The sequence below is a fragment of the Bidens hawaiensis genome, unplaced genomic scaffold (assembly GCF_021521415.1).
Source record: "Bidens hawaiensis isolate Kalapana, Puna unplaced genomic scaffold, B.hawaiensis_p1.1 tig00021323_1, whole genome shotgun sequence".
NCBI lineage: Eukaryota > Viridiplantae > Streptophyta > Magnoliopsida > Asterales > Asteraceae > Bidens > Bidens hawaiensis.
In genome coordinates, this window is record NW_027493294.1 from 88573 (window position 1) to 109748 (window position 21176).

A 21176-nucleotide genomic window follows, 5' to 3' on the forward strand; every position below is an offset into this window, starting at 1 on the left:
TAACTTTACAACCATTTATGTTAGTTTACTTAATTTGAGTAATTATGTATTAATTTTATACAATTGATATTACAATAAAAAATGTTATTTACTTTATATTAACATTTATAGTATATCTTGTAAGTTGATGTAAACTTTAACTTGAAGCTAATAACATAACAAAATAAATTTAAATATACAAAAATGTATCAAGACATTATAAATAATATGTTACCGTTGGAAATGCTACTCAGTGGTTCTCTTGACGTTGAGACTGCACGTTTAGAAAAAAATGCATTATTATATAACATTTAAAGGGGGAGTAAAGAATATTAAAATTACTAACCGTTTGACATTTCTTATCGGAAGAGGTTGATTCAAAAAATTTACGCTTATTTGATTTTAAAGACATCTGTAATATAATATAATAAGGTTATCATATGAAAACCGGGTACATAAACATGTACACAAAAAAAGTATATATCACGGCGTCTAATTTTGTTGATCTAACAAAGGATTTTAGTCCACAAAACGTAACAATTAGAAAAACGTAACTTTAGCCATGATTGTTGGTTTGTAATCTTGGATGTTCATAAAAATTATAAACACATGCAAAGTATAAACATTACTCGGAAAACATATAACATACCTTAGTCTACTCCAAACGAAGAATATCGGTTAACTTAAAACGGTATGAAGGATTACAAAATCGTTAATCTAAAAATTTCGAACTCACCAACAGTGTGTCCTGAAACACTATGTGTTGAATTTAGATGAATAAAATGGGTAGATATAAATAGTACTCCCTCCATCCTATTAAAATGTCCATATTTCCTTTTTTATTTGACCCGTCACAAATGTTCACTTTCAAAATTTATTAACCAATTTCTAAATTTACCCTTAAACACACACGCATCTAACATTAATAAACAATATTGATGGACCCAATTTCTAAGGACATTATTGTCATTTGATAAGCAAAAAAAATAAATCATTCAATTTACCGTAAAATTTGTGTTTTTCAAACCATGACACTTAAAGAGGGACGAATGGAGTATTTAACTTTCTATATGTAAGTTTAGGAACCCCCAAATGTTTTTCTAGTAATTGATGTATGTTGATACATATAAGGAATTAAAATAATGTAAGGAATTTAATAAAGAGTGAACCGTGGATTTCTTTCCCGTGGTTTGCCTAAATCTACGGTTTTAATCCAGTAGTTTTAAATTTGCGATTTTTCATCCATGTTGTTTCATTTCACTTGCAATTAAACCCGATCATACTAACCTCACTAAGTCTGGTCGTTAAACCCATCAAGGTGCTCCTCACGTGAGGGGCAATTTTGCCCTTTCCCCCTAAATACACCCCAATCTCTCACATGAAGGGGCTTGCGAATTAGGGTTGGGGTTAATTTGGGGAGAAAAAGGACAAAACAACCCCTCACGTGAACGACCATACTTAACGGGGTTAATGAGATTGAGTTTAATTGCAAGTGAAATGAAATCACAGTGACAAAAATCGGACTAAAATCGCATATTTGGACAAACCATAGGGACGAAAACCACAGTTTACTCTTTATTAATATTGGAAAAATGTTTGTTAATAGACGACCATGCTGTTGTTGTGGCATAATTTATGTTTTTGATATAAAATACACCATTGACTTAGTTGACTGAAAATTGCTTTGACTAATTATTTGAATCTCTTCTAGAAATATATATATTTTTAAATTATTTAATTATAAAGAAAATAGGAGAAGGCTTGGTATATATGAAAATAATAGAGATGGACCAATAAGTTAATTTCATGTGTCAAAAAATCCTATTGTTTTAATAGTATAGGTAGATTTCCCAAAAGCTAAACTTTAAATCCTATTGTTGAATGTTGCGGAAGATTATAGGAGTATGGTGGCTCAACCCTATAATGGGTCACCTTCAACTTGGATTTGCCAAGATTAAATTTAGATGGATTAGATTTAATCAATTAGATTTGATCAATTAGGAGAGTATCTCTACATGAATCAAAGTCGAAAAACACAAAATTGGGTGAGTCAACGATGGCAGTGTTACTATGAAATAAGTTCAACTTTAACCATGGAATTGAAATTAACAAAATGTATGACCGATAACTTTAGTCGAGATGTTTAATATTCGAACAAGACTCGAAAACCAATTATTTAAGTAACTTCCATATTAGTTACAAAAGATCACATCAAATTCCATGCCAATAAACTGAGGTTCGTTCCTACACATCTCGTTTTTCAAAATAAAAAAGCTCGTGTCGAAAACAATAGAACACGCCCAGAACATTAAACCTATGACCAACCAAAAACAAAGTCGAGAACATACACCAGGATAAGGGAAAACGGATAGAGGGCAAACGCAATGAAAGATGTCCATAGAGGGAAAGTGGTGCGTAAACTTCCAAACACGCCCATCACGATGCAAACAATCAGAATAACTAGCACTTCGGACGAAAAATCCCATGTTAATCCTCTCACGTATACAAGCGCTAGAAAGACCGACAGGCAAAGTATGTTATTCATCGTTACTGCCCCGTATAACTGCAACAAAAAATACAAGTGATATAAAATCTGAAAAGTTCCAATATAAAAAGTCACCTATTCAAATCACTTAAATCTATAGGTGGTAAATGGTAAGCTTGGCCCGTTACTTATGAATCGGTTCCGCCCAAACGTATCAGACGAGTCAGTTTAAAAGCTGGACCGTTATAAAAAGGAAAATTTTCGGGATTTCATTGATAGATAAAATGAAGTTTGAGGACTATTTAACAACTTACATTGTATACTTTTATACTCGTTTGAATTGTGAATTCGGTTTTCCATTCAGTTATCAGTTCCACAAATCCTACTTATTCGGATAACCAAACCAAATTCAATCAAATAAATTGAATAACAAACGGCTTAATTGAATAAGCGAACCGAATAAACCGGTTTAATTCAGTTCGGTTTTCAATTAGCATCAAAAAGAAAAAATTCAAACCCGAATCGAATAAATCGATATTTGAACCGATGAACATCCCAAATTGAATTTGCAGCCAGTGAACAAACCTGTCTGACCCACCCATTACCCCAAATTGGATCAAATCTAACAATGTAGGAAACACACAAACCTCTGAAAATGTAAGAGATGCAGATCTCTGCTTCTTGCGTGAAGCAAAGATGATTGCAGAAACCGCTTCACTTGAGTTAGTTGCTAAAGGCAAAGCAATGAATGAGATGAAAAATGAAGGAATACTTGTGGCAGCTGAGAAATTGCTAACAGCATCCACAAGTGGATCAGCAAAAGCAGCTGCAATAAACGTGCCGATCAACAAAAACAAAACCGCTTTTATTGTTGTCCCACGTGGATCATCAACACCTTCCTCTTCATCATCTTCACCAGCATCATCCCCTAACAGATCATGCTCTTTTTTTGTCTCCTGAAAAATACATCTTTTATGAAAATAAATTCTAAAACAAAGTAAAAAAAGCGTTCTTTTACCTCGTAATAGTCATGAATGTATTTTAACGTGTCGGGACCAGCAAGATGAGTGCTTATTTGAGAAGCCTTGGCTTCATCGAGCCATTTTGCAATTCCAGCAACGAATTCGTTTACGTCGATCAAGTTGTTTTCAGATGTGTCAAAATCTTTCATTACTTTATTAACAGCATCGTCTTCGTTTAAGTTTATTTCAAATAATCGCATTCCGACAACCAAAGCCTTTAGTTCAGAATGTGAGAGATGTGAGTCACCATCTGAGTCGATGGATTGAAATAACCTGTCGTGTGTTTTTGTAAAAGATTATTAACATGAAGCGCATACTTAAAAAGTGCAAATAGAAGTAACAAAAAATGAAAATGAACCGAGTTTTCTAGAACTTCACTGTTAGGTTTTCCATGATCGTCCAAGAGTCTTCCAAGTGCACGCATTTTTAAGTACTTGAGAAATCTTGATTTTACATGCTTATGCTTTGCAAAAGCAAGACGTCTTCTTTGCAATTTAGGCTGAACAACCTGAAAAAACGCATGCAAGTTATTAATTGAGTAACTAAACTACTAAAGAGTCCCAATATAGAACAACAATCGTCAATAGGCTTATGAAACGTTTGACAGGAAGTTCGTTTATGTTAATAAATGAACAAACATGAACAAAACTTTTTGTTTAGTTAGTTAAACGCACAAACATGCATACATATCTTGTTCATTTTATTATGTTTGTGAACATTCGTTATTTATGTTCGTTAGTTTACGTTTGTTTAGGCTTGCACATTTATGTATTCATTTAACTTGTTACGTCATTACAATTCATGTTTACTTTTAATTGGTGAATTGCTCATTAATACTATTAACAAATGAACATTAACGAACATGAACACATTCATTTTCTTACCAAACGAACAAACATGAACACATGTCTTGAACGTTTATTATGTCCGTGAACATTCGTTGTTTATGTTCGCTAGTTTACGTTTGTTTAAGCTTGTACATTTATGTATTCATTTAAATTGTTAAGTCCATTACAATTCATGTTTACTTTAGTTTAGTGTTTGCTCGTTTATGTTCTGTTATATTCGCTCGTTTATGTTCGTTTACGTTCATGAATTGCTCGTTAATACTATTAACGAAAGATCATAAACGAACATGAACACGTTCATTTTCTTACCAAACGAATACAAACAAGAAAACCCCATTCGTGTAACTGTTCAGTGCGTTTACAAGCCTAATCGTCAAGAGTACCAATATTCACCTGATAAATGCAGTATGCAATTAAAAGAGAAACTGATACAATAAGGCCAATCAAAACCGACAAGTGTCGTCCAGAATCCGAATGCATAATTTGTGGGAATTGGACAACAATAAACGGGAGTACAGATACAGCCATAATCATGGCAGAATAGCTTGTCCAGATATCAGTACTCACACCAGATTCTGCAGTGTGACAGATTCAACATACATAAGATTTATTAAAGTTAACTTAAGAAGAATACATGCTTGGTTTTATTATACAAAGATTTGGCCATTTGGGACATACCAAGTAAGTTAAATCCTTTAGTATCTTGGTTATCAACAGCAACTGAGTTCTGTAAATCACACTTGCCAACATTGATGCAGGTTCCCCATATCAAAGTAATAAGCATGACAGTTGAACCAGCTAATAAGCCCATTCCTACAGAGACTTGCTCCTGAGCAACTTCAACAGTTCCAGTTATTCCAGATACTACAAGCAGATCATAAGGTGCATGCACACGTAAATGAGATAACTGTTTAAAATTATGACTCGAAAGCGAAAAAAACATATATTTACACTTTACAGTAAGTAACTTATACTAGCAAATTACAGTTGATAAATGTTGAGAAGTACTTTTCTAAGCTTTAATCAAATGATGTTCAAACTAGAAAAGTCAAACATGTTGATTTGGACTCCAATTGCAGGTTGTCAATAGCAAAATTTGGAGCTTCAGAACAAAAGTTCATTAAGAATGACAGTTCATTAGCAAAAAGAACAAAATATAAAGAAAAGCAACTTTAAAATTGAAAATAACAAAAGCATAGTGGAAATCTATGATTGATTTGACATAAAGCATAAAGGTAAAGCATTCATCTACCTGAAGTCCTAATCTTTAACTTTTTACTTTTAAATTATTCAAAAGTCAAAATCCACAAAGAATACTCAAAATATAAAAAAATCAAACTAATCAAATAAACGAAATTTAACATTGAATTCATCTTCAAACTACTGGATCTAGCACAAGCCAAACCTAATCTGCTCGGTAAAACATGTCCAACTCACATCTCTGGAACAATACTAGAAAGCAAATTTACCAGCAAATTCACTCATTCAGTATAATCTGATAGACCTGTATAGTAAACGTTAACTTCAAAACACTCAAAATTCATCTTCAAACTACTAGATCTAACACTAAACTAGACAAAATATAAAGTAAAACTAAGCTTAAATTCATGATAATTTGATAGAGTTGACTGCAAATTTCACCTAGAATACACAAATTTCATCTTCAAACTATTGGATCTAAAACTAGCCTAAACTATTTAGGTCAGCAACAAATCACAAACGCAATAACTCACATCTCCAGAAACAAACTATAAAGCAAAATTAACATCAATTTCATAATAATTTTAACAGATTCGATTGCGAATTTGACCTAGAATACACATTTCATCTTCAAACTACTGGATCTAACACAAACCTAAACTATTAAGGTCAATAACAAACCACAAAAAACAAACGCAAACCTCACATCTCAATAACAAAATATAAACCAAAAATAAGCTCAAATTCATGAAAATTTAACAGATTTGACTGCAAATTTACCTAGAATACACACACAAGTTTCATCTTTAAACTACTGGATCAGTGGATCTAACACTAGCTTAAACTAATTAAGTCAGTAACAAATCAAAAATGCAAACCTCACATCTCCGAAAACAAATTATAAAGCAAAATTAAGCTCAAATTCATAACAGCTTAACAGATACAATTGTGAATCTAACCTAAACTAATTAGGTCAAAAACAAACTATAAAGCAAAAATATAAACAAATCCATGATAATTAAACAGATTCGAATGCAAATTTAACTTAAAATCAGCATCTCGTCATGAAGAGCACAAAATTAAGCTCAAATTCATGCTAATTTGATAAATTCAATTTCAAATCTAACCTATTCAATAAAAAACAAACTATAAACCAAAATTAAGCTCAAATCCATAATAACTTAACAATTAAACAGATTCAATTGCAAATTTAACTTAAAATCAGCATCGTGCCCAGAAGAGCACAAAATTAAGCTCAAATTCATGCTAATTCGATAGATTCAATTTCAAATCTAACCTATTAGGTCAAAAACAAACTATAAACCAAAATTACGCTCAAATTCATAATAATTTAATAATTAAACAGATTCAATTGCAAAGTTAACTTAAAATCAGCAATCGCGTCCAGAAGAGCACAAAATTAAGCTCAATTTCATAATAACTTGATAACTAAACAGATTCAATTGCAAATTTAACTTAGAATCAGCATCGTGTCCGAAAGAGCACAAAATTAAGCTCAAATTCATGCTAATTCGATAGATTCAACTTCAAATCTAAAACGTATTAGATCAGAAACATACTATAAAGTTTTATAAACAATTTATCTCCTCGTCTTGAGCTGGCATAATTAAAGCCCTTACTACTGGTAAGATTATACACAATACCCACTTCTTGTTTTTGCTTAATTTTGTTGTTTTGTTAATTAATTTGGTGAATTTTGACCAAATTCACAATCTCTTTTAAACTTGAACCTAAAAAGATTTTTCAAATTTCCACCACCACCACCATGAATCATCTCCTCGTCATAATCAACTGTTCAACTTTTTGAGCCGACCCCCAAACAGATTTCCACCACCACCACCGTTGCTAACCTTCGCCTAAAGAACAACCTGCCGTCACACATCATCCTCGGTTTCGGGTCTGCCCGCCAGGTGTTCGATAAAATGACTCAATGAGTTAATCGGTTTTTTTGGGTTTACGGAGGGGAGATCAACTGGCGGTTGCTCTCCTTTCTCCTCTTAGTTCGGGTTTTTACTCCCAAAACTCAGCTCGAGTTTGTTTGTTGGTCTTTTTGTCGTGAGGGGTTATGACAAGGGCTCGGATTGTCAAAGGAGCCCCATCGGGGAGGCGGGCACGGGAGGTGGACATGGTCGTCGGTTCGACATCATTTCTCGTGGTGGATTAATTGATGAGGGTGCTATGTCTAAGACCCTAGAAAATAGTGTGGGTTCGGTGGGTGTTTGGCCATGTCCTTTTAGGGGGTTCCATTGTTGCCCGGATGGACGAGCGGGGTCAAGGGGGATCTCTCGGTTAATGGCGCATATCAAACGACTTCATTTGTCGTCGGATGAGCGGAAAGGGACCCTACGGGACACCATTTCCACGGATTGTGATTTATTTATTTCGGTTGGGGAGGCTTTTAAGGCCTCGGACCAGTGGCTATGTGGGGTGTGTATGCGTCCAAATGCTCTTAAACGGACGTGTCATCATGCTGATGGAGTCACCAAGTACAACGAGGGTGTGGGAGCTGTGGAGGAGTTTATTGTGGGGATTAATAAACCACATGTTATGAGGGATGTTGCTCCCTTGGGAGGGATAGTGGTGGATGAGGTTCTCCTTGACCGCGTCTTCTCTCTTCCTATCACAACTGTTGAGAGCATCCCTCATAGTTGTCGTATGGCATTTGCTCAAGCGTTAACTGCGGCTCTGGGTAAGGTGGTTGCTATGCCAGACTCTGTTGAGGCATGGGTGAAACTTTTCTTGTTACCGCGGTGCACGCTGCGTGTTTTCAGACCTTCTAAACGTCAGGAACGCAGGTCCGGTAATAGAAAGTCTTTGCAATATCAGAGTATTCAACAAGCATTAACAAGTTGGGGTGCTAAGGATGGTTTTGATGCGCTTATTTTATTCCTTTTTGCCACACCTATAGGGGTGAACTCGAGTCATGGGTAGCCTCTCGCTAAGCACGATGATGTTGCGGTATGCGCCAATGTGAAACAATGTTTACGAAAAGTGGCGGACGGTCATTTTTCTGCCGCCATTAAAGTATTATGCTCTTCAGGGGTTGCACCTTTCGACAATGACACTTTGAAAGCGTGTGGCTAAGCATCCCAATTTGCCCCCGCCGGTTATGCCTGCTTCATTGCTTTCTAAGCCTCCTCTTGTTGTTGATGAGGATTGTGTGCTAGGATGCATTAAATCCTTCCCTAAAGGGACGTCATGCGGACGAGATGGATTGAGGGTACAACATATTTTGGATGCATTTTGTGGAGAGGGGTCGCCGATCGTTGTTGGGTTACTAAAGGCTACTACTGCGATGGTTAATTTATGTTTGGGGGGGAGATGCCCAAGGGTTTTGGCATAGTTCATTGCGTCGGCTCCTCCCACACCGTTGCTCAAACCGGACAATGGGATTAGACCCATTGCCGTAGGTGCCATTTGGAGAAGATTGATCTCAAAGGTGGCTATGAGGGGTGTTGGGAAAGACATTACTAAATACCTGTGCGACTTTCAGTTTGGGGTGGGAGTCCCTAGTGGTGCAGAGGTCGTTCTTCATAGCGCGAACAGGTTTTTAAGTAAGTTCCATTCTGATGGGTCTTTGGCTATGCTTAATATTGATTTTTGTAATGCCTTAAACTTGGTGGATAGGAATGCCCTTCTGAATGAGATTCGGGCCCGATGCCCATCTATTTCCTTATGGGTGAACTTTTTATATGCGCAACCGGCCAGACTATATGTGGGGGATGGCCATATTTGGTCCACCACTGGGGTTCAGCAGGGGGACCCTTTGGGACCTCTTCTTTTCGCCTTAGTTCTGCACCCACTTATTCATCTAGTTCAAAGTTCCTGTAAGCTTCTCTTTCATGCTTGGTACCTAGATGATGGTACAATTATTGGGGACTCTAAAGAGGTTGCCAAAGCTTTAGATATTATCAGGTCGGAGGGTCCCCGCCTGGGCCTTGAACTTAATATTAAGAAAACCGAAGTATTTTGGCCGTCGTGCAATGGGGTTAAGGTGCAGGAGGGGGTGTTTCCCTGTGAGATTGGAAAACCGGTGCTAGGTATGAAACTCCTCAAGGGAGCCGTTAGCCGGGATGCCGGGTTCATCAGTGAACTTGCTATGAAAAGGGCTTCGCGAGCTGTGGAGTTGATGAGCTATCTCCCGCATTTGCGGGACCCTCAATGCGAGCTCCTTTTGCTCCGCTCATGTATGGGAGTTGGAAAGTTGTTGTTTGGTCTCAGAACATGCCAACCTGTGTATGTAGGGGAAGCAGTTTCTGTGTTTGACAATGGCCTCCGGGGGCGATTGAGGACATCGTGGTTTGTGGTGGTCCCTTCTTTGGTGATTTTCAATGGAGGTTGGCATCACTTCCGACTCGTTTTGGATGTTTGGGTTTATGTTCAGCTTCAGACGTTTCTACTTATGCGTTTGTGGCCTCGAAGGCGCAATCTTGGGAATTGCAAGGCCACATTCTTCGAGGTTGTGGTATTGATGGGTTTGACTTCGATTATGGGAGTGCGATAGATCGGTTGCACATTTCACTTCCCGATTTTGACATTAGCGGTTTCTCTAATAAAGACACCGCCCCCCCTAAAGCCAAACATGCTTTGGCGAGTGCCCTTTATAGTGGAATCATCAAGAGTTTTGAAATGAAGTTTGATTTATCCCCTCGTCAGAAAGCGGTGTTGAGTGTCTTCGGGCTCAAGATTTCTTAAGTGTTCTCCCTATTGAAGGATTGGGCCAACATATGTCGGCTTTGGAGTACCGGGCCATCCTGAAGTATCGGTTAATGATCCATTTGTTTTCGGTAGATGAGCCGTGCCCGGTTTGCTGTAAGGTTTGTTTGGATTCTTTTGGCAAGCATGCGGTTCACTGCAAAGAGTTGCCTGGGTTTAAGTACAGACATGATTTGGTGAGGGATGTTCTATGCGATGTTCTTAAACGAGCCGGCCGATATACTTGTTTTTGGGTGGGTAGGGGGAAAACACGCTTGTGTCGACCTCACAGGAGTGTCCCCTCTTGTTGGGATTTGTAGCAGGCCAGGCAGCATTGAAGGCGCCATCGGGCAAGGTTGCTAAACACGAGAGAGCTTGTTTGGAGAATCAACACGTGTTTATCCCCTTCGCCTTTGACACATTTGGTTTCTTAGCTCCGGATGCCGTGGACCTTTTGAATAGGGTTCAGAAAATTGTGTATAGTAACGTATCAGCCCATAAGAATCAAAACTTTGTTTTTAGTCGGATTGGGTTTGCTATCCAAAAGGGGTTGTGGCGCAGCTTGTTGCCCTCTTACCTGCCACTTCATTGTAAATCGTTTGGATGTTTCTATAACACAGGATGAACTTGAATAAAAAAAAAATCAAAATACTATAAATAAACCAAAACTAAGCTCAAATCCATAATAATATAATAACTAAACCGATTCGAATACGAATATAACCTAAAATAAGCATCGCATCCGGAAGAGCACCAAGCATCGGAAGCAGTAATCCACCGACAAGACCTGGACCTAAAATCTCGAGCAGCAGCTCACTTCCAGCTGATAAATAAGTAGCCGCGAGAAACATAAGGTAACCGTACACCAGTATTAAGAACAGGTTACCGAGTGCCGTGTTAGTGCACGGCATGAAACCGTACGTCTGTTCACATGCTTCTTCAGGTTCAACGGTTTCTGAAATGAAAGGATTGAGACGGAGTATGGTGGATGAGTGTTGGTGTTCATTGTTAGTAACGCCGTCGGAGATGAGATCTGAAGTGGTTATTGGTGACGGTTAGGATTAAGAGATATGAGATTGAAAGTAGAAGAAGAGGTTTGGATGCCATGTGGCGTGGGTGGGTAGGTGGGACCTTGAAGGTCTGTTGAAATGAAACTTTATGTTGAAAGTGGATCTTAAAGTACAAGATCATTGAATAGTAAATGCGTATCAAAATTTAATGTCAATAGTTTTCTTTTTTGAAATATATAATAATATAATATGTTATAAATATATACGCTAAATAGTTAATCCTAAATTTTTATACCAAACGATTGAACACGTCAAACATCATTTTAATCCAACGTCAAGCAGATGACACACAAACCCTTCTCCGATTCTCCCTCTCTAGATCTACGCTAGTCTGGTGGTTTCCCTCCGGATCTTCGGTAGTCGCAGACCTTGTCTACTTTTCCACATCTCCGATTCTTCGGCAGTTCGGCCTCCTCACAGTTACAGCAGCGCCACGGGAAACCGAACGACCGAAACCTTCTCTGATTCTCCAACAAGTTCGTGGCTTATCGTGTATACCTTGTATTAACAGGTTCGTATTAAGGTTTGGGATACATGTACATGATAAGTTTCCGTGTCATGCACAGGTTCACATGTTTCGCGTGTCTCGTATTAATGTGTGGGTATACACGATATGCCAACGCTAGAACCGGCACCACTTATCACACACGAAGACATGAACTTTTGCTCCTTTGTTTTACCCAAATAAAATATGCTAATTTGATCTCATACACCATCTTGGACATGACAATGGATACCTTATTAAAAATGAGATCATTCCTCCCCTCCATATAATACAACATGTCACTGCCAAAATAGATTGAACCACCAAACGTGAATTATTACACTTGATAAATTCGTTCGGGTATTCCAAAATTTCTTCCACTCTACAAATTTTTCACACTTGTGTCGTCGATGGCTACGAACCATAAACCGAATAGTTCAGATCCCCAATAATAATACCCCTGATAAATAATGCACTTCTGGTCGCGATACGATCCAACAATAATCTCCAAATAAAACCATTTACCTTTATGGGTAACCACTTAATCCAAAAATTGTGGTATATTGCAAATATTTAAAGGTTTTAATTAAGATATTAATCCTAAGTAGTTATAATGTTTGTAAATCTGTTTGTGTAGTTTTATTTTTCACAAAATGTAGATGTTTGGATTGAACAAAACCTACAATATCAACAGCATAAAATCACGAATGTGATAACGTTAGGTAATTCTATTGACATGTTATGTTCATCTAGTTCCAATAAATACGTCAAGCAGAGTTTGCTATGCATACAACACCTTGAAGCTTTACCCAACATGTAAGGGCATGTATATGAAAAGTATATTGTTTTAAGTATACTTTACATGTCATTAGACTATGTCTCCGGTTTGGAGATTATCGTTATACAATAGTCGCTTTTTTTTTCTTCTCTTTTTCTTTCTTTTAAGGGCGTGTTCGTTTCACGGAATTTGTGGGAATTCAAAGGAATTAGAATTAAAATCCCATGACATTGCGTGTTCGTTTCGTTGGAATTGGAATCTTAATTCCATTTTGGTGTATTCGGTTCAAATAATTAGAATTGGAATTGGAATTCAATTCCTTCAAATTCCTTTAAATATAGGGATTTCAAATCCTTCCAAAATGTGGAGGAATTTAAGGAAATTCATTGGAATCTTATCTCGAGTTTTTTTTAACGAGAACAACGAACAAAACATTTTAGCTTTTTTACATTTTTTGTTTTTAATTTATATTTTGAGTTATAAATTTTTTTATTATTATTTTTGGATATTTTTTGAGAGGTTTTTAATCTTAATAGAAAACCCATAAAAAAAAATTCAAAAAATAATTAAAAAATCATAATGCAATATATAAATAAAAAACAAAAAATCTAAAAAAACTAAAATGTTTTCGCCGCTATCATTGTGTAAAAAAAAGAAATTTTTTGATTCATATTTATTTGTCAAACGAACACATTAAGAATGTATTTGGATTTCAATTCTCCACAATTCCAAATCCTATTGGAATGTTCAGATTCCAAATCCAATTCCTTCAAATTTTAAATCCTATGCCAATTCCAATTCCAATTCCATTCCATTCCGTGAAACGAACGCGCCTAGAGTAAAGTGTCATCTTCGTCCTTGTGGTTTGACAAATAATACGAATTTAGTCTAAAAAAATTATTTTTTGCATATGGACCCTCCATGTTTCCTAGTTCTTGCCAATTACATCGAAATCACTAACCCCATTAAATTTAATCGTTAAGTCAGCGGTAGACATGTCTTTTCACTATTTCTTAATTATAATATTTACTTCAGTGAACTGCGGTTTTCGTGCTTGTGGTTTGTCCAGATTTGCGGTTTTTGTCCAATGGTCGTTAACCCATTTGTGTGCCTCTCACGTGACGACCAGTTTTGTTGTTTTTCTCCCAAAATAAACCTCAGTCCTAATTCGCACGTGAGGGGTAGGGGTGTATTTGGGGGAAAGGAAAAAATAAGGAACAAAACTGCTCCGTCACATGAAGGGTATACTGATGGGTTTAACGAGCAGACTTAATGAGATTAGGGAATTCGGGTTTAATTGCAAGTGAAATGAAACCTAGGGAAGAAAATTACAAACTTGAAACTATTGGACTAAAACCGCGGATTATAACAAACCACAATGACGAAAATCGCAGTTCACTGAAATACGTATTATAATAAAGAAAGAGTGAAAAGACATGTCTACCCCTGACTTAACGATTAAATTTAACGGGGTTAGTGATTTCGATGTAAATGGTAATAACTAGGAAACGTGGAGGGTCCATATGCAACAAATAAACTTTTTGGACTAAATTCGTATTATTTGTCAAACCACAAGGACGAAGATGACATTTTACTCTTTCTTTTAAGACAAACTTAATTAAGAAACCAAAAGAACATAAATACATAAAACAAAACTATCAACCAGTTATAACATAAAACAAAAAATACATAAAACAAAACGAAGATGACATTTTACTCTTTCTTTTAAGACAAACTTAATTAAGAAACCAAAAGAACATAAATTCATGAAGTTAAAACTCTACAAGAATACATGACATGAACCTACATGCCTTTAATATGTATTGAGTATGGTTTTAATAAGTTTAATATACTAAAAAGGCATACACGAATAGACCTGTTAATTTTTGTGTCTAAACATGTAAATACTTGTTTACCTGTTATGTACCTGTTAGTATATGATTAAATTTTTTTATATATGAAATATATAATAATATAATATGTTATAAATATATACCCTAAATATTTAATCTTAAATTTTTATACCAAACAACTGAACACGTCAAACATCATTTTAATCCAACATCAAGTAGATGACACACAAACCCTTCTTTGATTCTTCCTCTCTAGATCTACGGTAGTCTGGTGGTTTCCCTCCAGATCTTCGATAGTCGCAGACCTTGTCTACTTCTCCACATCTCCGATTCTTCCGCAGTTCGGCCTCCTCACAGTTACAGCAGCGCCACGGGCAACCGAACGACCTAAACCTTCTCTGATTCTCCAGTAAGTTCGTGTGTTATTGTGTATACCTTGTAGGGCTGTCCAAATCGCTCGCCGCTTGTTCGTCGCTCGCTCGAAAAATGCTCGCTCGATTTGGAAATGAGCCGATGGGATCGGTTCGATTTGAAAACAAGCCAAGCACGAGCAAAGCTTCGCTCGGTTCGGTTCAGTTTGTTTTTGCTCGAATTATTTTTTTGTCTAGATTTATATATATAATATGTATTTATATAAAAATATACAAAATTTTAAGGATTTTTAAATTTCTCTCATTTGTTGACTTCAAAGTTTAATTTTAAACCCTAGTCACTTTTTCAACACTTCCACAATTCCACTTTTCCACAAACTTTCTTATCATTCTGCCATTCAGTAGTTTGATTACACCATTGAAAAACTAGCTATTGGTTCTTGTCACACTTGATACACAAACTATTTTTTTTATTGTTAGGAGAAAATATCGACTAGGTATTTTCTTCGTTGAACTTATTATGTATGTTATATTGCTAAGTTTGAGTTTTAGACATTTTAGAGTTGGAACTCTATACATATTTTTAGTTAAAAGTTTTGAATTAATGACATTTTGGAGTTTTAGAATTTTTAAAATTGAAAACTTTCTACGAAACCAAGCAAAGCCAAGCTGAACCAAGCCGCTCGATTTAAAACCAAACCAAGTTCAAGCATAAGCATGTCGCTCGTTTCTTTAAATTTTCAAGCCGCTCGGTTTCAAACCAAACCAAGTATGAGCATGCCCGCATTCGGTTCGTTTCGGTTCGTGAACAACCCTAATACCTTGTATTAACAGGTTCGTGTTAAGGTTTGGGATACAGGTACACGATAAGTTTTCGTGTCGTGTACAGGTATACATGTTTCGCGTGTCTCGTATCAATGTACGAGTATACACGATATGGCAACACTAGAACCAGCACCACTTATCACACACAAGGCATGAATTTTGCTCATTTGTTTTACCCAAAGAAAAGATGATAATTTGATCTCATACACCATCTTGGGCATGACAATGGGCACCTTATTAAAAATAAGATCATTCCTCTTACCCATATAATCCAACACGTCACTGCTAAAATAGACTGAACCACCAAACGGGAATTATTACACTGATACAAATTTGTTCGGGTCTTCCAAAATTTCTTCCACTGATACAAATTTTGCACAATTAGGCAGCTTTACACAATCCATAATAATTGATCAAATCTCCTTAATACCTTTGCAATATACAAACATATATTGTGCTGGCGACGGACACGAATCGAACAGTTCAGATCCCCAACAATAATACCCCTGATAATTAACGCATTTCTGGTCGCAATACGATCCAACAATAATCTCTTAATAAAACAATTTATCTTTATGGGTAATCACTTAATCCAAAAATTATAATTATGTACCCGATACTTCAAATTGTCAAGCTCCCACGATTTAACCGAAAAAATCAGACGACTACCATCAGAATCAATCCAAAGCCAACAGTCCAAATTCAATGAAACAACCATTGAAGATATCAACATGATGCAGTTATGCAAATCCGAATGTAACTCGGCGGAAACGGACCTCTTTTTTCCATCTCCACTTATGGTATATTGCAAATATTTAAAGGTTTTAATTAAGATATTAATCCTAAGTAGTTATAAGGTTTGTAAATCTGTTTTTGTGTATTTTTATTTTTCACAACATGTAGATGTTTGGATTAAACAAAACCTACAATATCAACAACATAAAATCACGAAACATTGCATGTGATACGTTAGGTAATTCTATTGACATGTTATGTTCATCTAGTTCCAATAACACCTTGAAGCTTTACCCAACATGTAAGGACATGGATATGAAAAGTATATATATATATATATTTTCTTCTAGTCCCTTAAATTCAACATTAATATTAAAAATAAAATGATCCAATTACAATAAAGAGCCAGGTAAGCGAACAACAAGCTGCGCGGCCACCCTCTTTTGAATGACAAAATCGATCCTACTAAAAACAAAATTATCGTTCTTCGGCGTCAATGAGTTAGTGAACCCGCTGAGCTCTTTTTAGAAAAGTATATTGTTTAAGTATACTTTACATGTCATTAGACTATGTCTCCGGTTTGGATATTATAGTTATACCACGTTCAAGATTTTAACACATAAAAAGATTTGTCAATGGATAAATAATAAATGATTGATGAAATATGTATGAACGGGATCAAATTTGTAGTTATGTCTATGATTACTTCTTTGTATAAATCTAAAGCTCACTCCCAATACAAAGACGAGGAAATTATACGCCTTGATTGATGTTACACACTTACGGACCACATTTTTCTTCCACTTTTTATAAACGTTTGATATAAATATATACCCTTCAAACGTTTGAGTATTTAAACAGCATATATAAAACAACAAAAAGATATACTAATACTAATACTCGTATAGTCATATGCGTATGCAATATGCTACATTACCAAGACGTAGGGTGTGCATGGGTCGGTTTGGAGCGGTTTTAGACAAAACCGATAACCATAACTAATATGTCGGTTAATAGATAATTATAACCATAACCGATCCGTTATGGCTGTTTCAGTTAATCGGTTTTCAAGGTTATAATGAGTCGGTTATGGGTCGGTTAACCGTGACCAAACCAATGTATAATTGAGCCTAAAACTTTGGTACTAAAAAAATAAAAATGACATAGTTCAACAAATTATATAATTCTTAATATTAATAATATATATTCAAATAAACAATCAATGGTTTAACTCTTTAGTAAAATTAAATCATATAGTATAAAATGAGAGCGTTATTAGTTATTACCTTCTTTAATTTTCAACAAATTATCAACAATGTGTCTAACCAATAATCATACTCCATAAAGTTGACAATCTTGTAATGGGGCGGTTCGGTTTTGGCGGGTTTGAAATTATCTTTAACCATAACTGACCCGTATTTGCGGTTTTTAAAAATTCATTAAACCGACCCGCTGGTTATGTCGGTTATCGGTTAAAATCAGTTCGGTTATGTCGATTACGGTTCGGTTAATAATTATGACGGTTAATTTGCACACCCCTACCAAGACCATTCCACTTGTCATTTCATATCTTCATTAAAAGTCATCAGGACTTTTCAGGCCACTCATAATCAAGAAGGTGCCAAGTCATTTTTCAACGTTCCAAAAGTGGATGCTAAATTTTTCCAAGTTACTTTATATATAAAACAATATATAGCATAAGACTCATATACAAATTGTTGAAACAAAATGTGTAAATAGACATAAAAATCTAATTAGTTATTGAGATATCAGGTTGTTATTATGACAAATAATAAATATTGTAAATACTCACTTAAAATGCCTTTTTACCAACAAATGTATTAGCATGTTCCAAAAATAATAAAACATAACTAGAATATGTATTTTGCTTACCGTTTTAGAATATTTGAGTTATAAAATACGTTACGTACCATACATAATGAAGGAACGTTTTTTCATTTAAAAACGTACAGTCATCTAATATATTAACACCGTCTCTATCAGTTAATAGGTTTATTTTGTAAAGTTCAATAAACTATAAGTTATATAAAACCTTAAGTTTTATTAAAAATTTCAAATTAACAAGTTCAAAATTTATAAATTAGACTATAAAAGTATAAAAGCTTTAAAACATATAAGGATTTATATACTTATCATCATTTATAACCTAAAGAAAAAGATATTAAACTTCATGATACCTAGACGGATGCTTCCATCCCCAAAAACACGAACCTCAAAACATCATACCGACAGACATAGCCCTATAGGTCTACGTCTTTTCAAAAAATTAAGAAGTTATAGTTTGGTTAATAAATGGGGCTTATGGATTTTAACTTATAAACAAGGAAAAATAAAGAGATTTTGATTGATAAGTTGAAGAAATGTAACTTATGACCATATTGTGTTTGATTTACCGATTACATTATTTACACATCAAAAACCCTCAAAACTCATTACACTCATTTAAAAAAGAGTGTCATTTTTTATCATTTTGCCTTTCCACGCCACATAAGTTAACTTAAACACATTTTTAAAAACTTTTTTTTAAAAAATTCATAAGTTAATAAATTTTTTTAACAAAAATTCCTTTATAACATAAATAAGCAAATCCCAAACACATCATTTGCCTAAAATATCTCCTTCTACGTGGCATGTTTGGACGTTTGTGTCGTCTCAGTTCTCACACATGGACTACGGTCTCCACCCCCAGTTGGTAAGTCCCACAGTTTTATTTTCTTTTTGGTCTTATTAGATCATTATGTGCCTTAGATGATGATGTTTTATATAAAGTATACAAATTATATATTGATTGACTGTTGTGACTCACTTATTGAAACCACCCACCTGTCAATCTGATCCATATCTTATCTATTTGTGGATCTTCATCAACTACAACATTAAAATATTCAAATTTGCCTAAGTACTAAAGCTAACAATGCATAATTAACATAAATTTAACCTATAGCTGTTACTTAAGCCACTTTTCTTAATTTTTAACTACGAACACCGGCTCCCCCCCTCCGAATACCAAGTCCGGATGGGTCCTATGCCGTATGTAGTGGTACTTCACACATGCTTAAATTTAAGAATACGACACAATGAAATTAAAACCCACACTGTAAACAAAACAAAAAAAAGACCGTAAGAGACCTAAAAGAAAAACTCATGACCATCCAACTAAAGTGGAAATATTAATGCTAAATAACTTTTCTAAAAAATATATTTAACTATAATAATAAAATAACATTAATATGCAACAAAACTTGAGAAAATGGAGAGTAAAAATATATTTAGGTCTTATAAATCACTAGCGCTGAAGAAATACATAATACATTGAAAATTTTTAACACCTTTTATTTAAGCTACAATCTAATGACATATCTTTAAAAACATTGTAGAAAATATCTATTTTTCGGCTTAGTCCAATGAGCTCATGCTCACATAAGATATGCTCGTTAAGCTTTGATAGCACTGATAACGGGACTTAACCTACCATGACGTAGGTTCATCTTTAGTCTTTCATCCTAATTCTCTTAGAACAACCTCTTGCATCTCCTACACATATTCATATAGACATTTGATACTTTTTTTATATGTGACTCGCTTGATCATCAAAGTGAAATGGAGGATTCGGTCTATGGTTCTAACATATGTCTCATATTTATAACATACTGGCCCGAAAAGGTAAAGAATGACACTACACCAATATCATGACTCATAAGAGAACTCTGAACTAGATAAGTATCCTCTTCAACGATGTTGGCCAAATCATGACACCAATATTCACATATTTTTATAGCAACAACACACCAGATACACATATTTTGATGCGAAAATTATAAAATGCAACGTTCCACAGTATCTGATATTTTATTTCAACCATATTTTATAATTTATATTATAATTGAGCTCTCAAAGCATCGTAATTTTAAGTTTAAAATATAATATATATTTCTTTACCTGTTGGATGACTTTGATTCCAATTCCATACATACAAAAAAAAAGGTTGAATAGATATTTTATATCTATTTATATATTGATTAAAAATATATGTTATTTTGTTATCTTTGTGCCTTGCAAATTCAAACCATCCATCTGTCACACTATCCTAGTGCAGGTCTTCACGTAGTTAACAAGTTGCCACGCCCATTACCACAAAGTGATAGCTCTGAAGAAACGTGGATCGGCTCACTGGTAGACGATCAACTTTCCTCGGGTATGATTATGCTATTTCACCGATGGTTCTCCGGAGTACCAGTTCTTCCACCTACAAAACGAGCAGCACCGTGAACTTACCCCTCAGAAAGGAACAGAGGGGTCCTCTTTGGGGTAACCCTCCGGTGTGAGAATAAGAGTTTGTAGGAGAAGATAATAATCTGAGAGTAAGGAATTGGAATGTATTTTCTTGCTTACTATTTTCTGTGTCCCCTCCTCCTTGTGGAGGTGGTGTGGTATTTATAGTGCTAGGGTTTCCAATGATTGGGCTCAGATCCCATTAGGGCCTTTTTGGCCTCCTCCTGTTGCTTTGCGTCACGTGTCATTGGGACACCTGGTGCTTTTTCATTGATTATTCTCTGACCCAGGTATTTCACCTGACCCATGTGCAATCACGTGGTAGCACATGGGTTTTGCTGAGTTGTCCACCTTTCATTGGTGGCTGTCAACATCAGAATATTCTTATTCCTTAAAGGATACCTTCTGGAAGGTTTGCTGACGAGCACAATCAAGGTTGTCCTTATCCTGATTTGGATAAGGACGAGGTTGATTATGTGCACGTGTGATATGCGCCTATCCTGAGGATGCGCGAAGT

General features: G+C 35.4%; 1 pseudogene across 1 annotated transcript; it reads right to left on the minus strand.

Annotated features, from left to right (window-relative positions):
• Positions 1–2151: 2151 nt before the first annotated feature.
• Positions 2152–11388, minus strand: LOC143563124 (sodium/calcium exchanger NCL-like; annotated as a pseudogene). The gene is made up of 7 exons (XR_013140603.1): positions 10975–11388; positions 5013–5198; positions 4728–4909; positions 3849–3994; positions 3483–3759; positions 3112–3420; positions 2152–2542 (listed from the first exon to the last, which is right to left on the minus strand). The product of XR_013140603.1 is annotated as a sodium/calcium exchanger NCL-like (transcript).
• Between the last annotated feature and the right edge of the window lie 9788 nt (positions 11389–21176).